Source organism: Gracilinanus agilis, chromosome 1 (genome assembly GCF_016433145.1).
Source record: "Gracilinanus agilis isolate LMUSP501 chromosome 1, AgileGrace, whole genome shotgun sequence".
Classification (NCBI taxonomy): domain Eukaryota; kingdom Metazoa; phylum Chordata; class Mammalia; order Didelphimorphia; family Didelphidae; genus Gracilinanus; species Gracilinanus agilis.
The window spans coordinates 240,046,837-240,048,117 of NC_058130.1; the positions used below are offsets into that span (position 1 = coordinate 240,046,837).

At 32.9% G+C, this 1,281-nt stretch overlaps 1 pseudogene; it reads right to left on the reverse strand.

Moving 5' to 3' along the window:
- Window positions 1–462: 462 nt before the first annotated feature.
- On the reverse strand, window positions 463–862 carry LOC123231239 (annotated as a pseudogene).
- Window positions 863–1,281: the final 419 nt, after the last annotated feature.

Here is a 1,281-nt window from a genome sequence, read left to right on the forward strand (position 1 = left end):
ATTTGTCATTCTATTTTCAAGGAATTGTTTTCTTCAATGAACTTATGTTTCTCCTTTTCATTTAGTCAAGTCTACATTTAAAAAGTTTTCTTTTTTTTCCTCAGTGACCATATGGCCATTTCTGCCTACTAAGGATTTCTTCTCTTCAATGAATTTTTGAATATCTTTTTTCCTTTTTGGAAAATTCTGTGTTTAAAGCAATCCTTCTCTTCAGTAGATTTCTGTGCCTCTCTCCAGTTGACCTCTTCTGATTTTTGTGTTATTTTCTTTACTATTTTTGCGCCTCCCTTTCAAAGCTATGAACTATTTTTTCATGCTTTTCCTGTATTATTCTCATTTCTTTTCCCAATTATTCTTCTACTTTTATTTGATTTTTTTGAAGTGTTTACAAGATTTATTTATGCCCTGATGAAAAAATCCATATTATCTTCACGGATAAACACCATCCATAGTGCATGCCTTTTATTCCTTCTTTTTGCCAGCACCAATGTTTGCCTTTGCAGTATCCCTGACTTTTTTCATTCTGTTTTTTTTGTTCCTTTTGCTGCTTTCTTGATGTCTTTTTCTTCTCATACAGGCCATGCCTTGCAAGTCTGTGCTTTGGTTCATTTTTCTTTGCATAGTCAAGGGAATCATAAGTCATGCCAAAGTCTGTTGTTTTGCTACCACCAAAATGGGTTCTGAATCCAAAGACGAAAATGACATCTGGAGTTGTTTTGTACATCTTGGCCAGTTTTTCTCTAATTTCAGTCTTGGGTACTGTGGCTTTTCCAGGATGAAGAACATCTATGACCATCTGTTTACATTGTAGAAGTCTGTTTGTCATGAACTTCCTGGTTCTGATGGTTACAGTGTCATTCATGGTGGCGGCCCGCTCCTTGAGCAGTAGGAGAGGGAAAGGTTTTATTTGATTTTTAAAGCTCCTTTGTGAATTATTTTTTGGCTTAAAACAAATTCATATTTTTCTTAGAGGCTTTGGATACAGTAACATTGATTTTGTTGTCTTTTTCTGAATTTATATTTTGGTATTCTCTGTCACCAAAATAACTTATTTTTTATTATAAAAATTTTTCATTTTTTCCACATGATGTCAATAATGTTTTAATATTTGTCTTCTAATATTTTGCAAGACATTCTCTCTCTCTCTCTCACTCTCCACAAGAAGTCAAGTAAAATGATATAGGTTGTACATACACTACTACATAATATATATTTCCATGTTTGTCATGTTGTAAAACATATTGCTTATACTAGAGAAAAGTTCGTGAAGGGAATATAGTA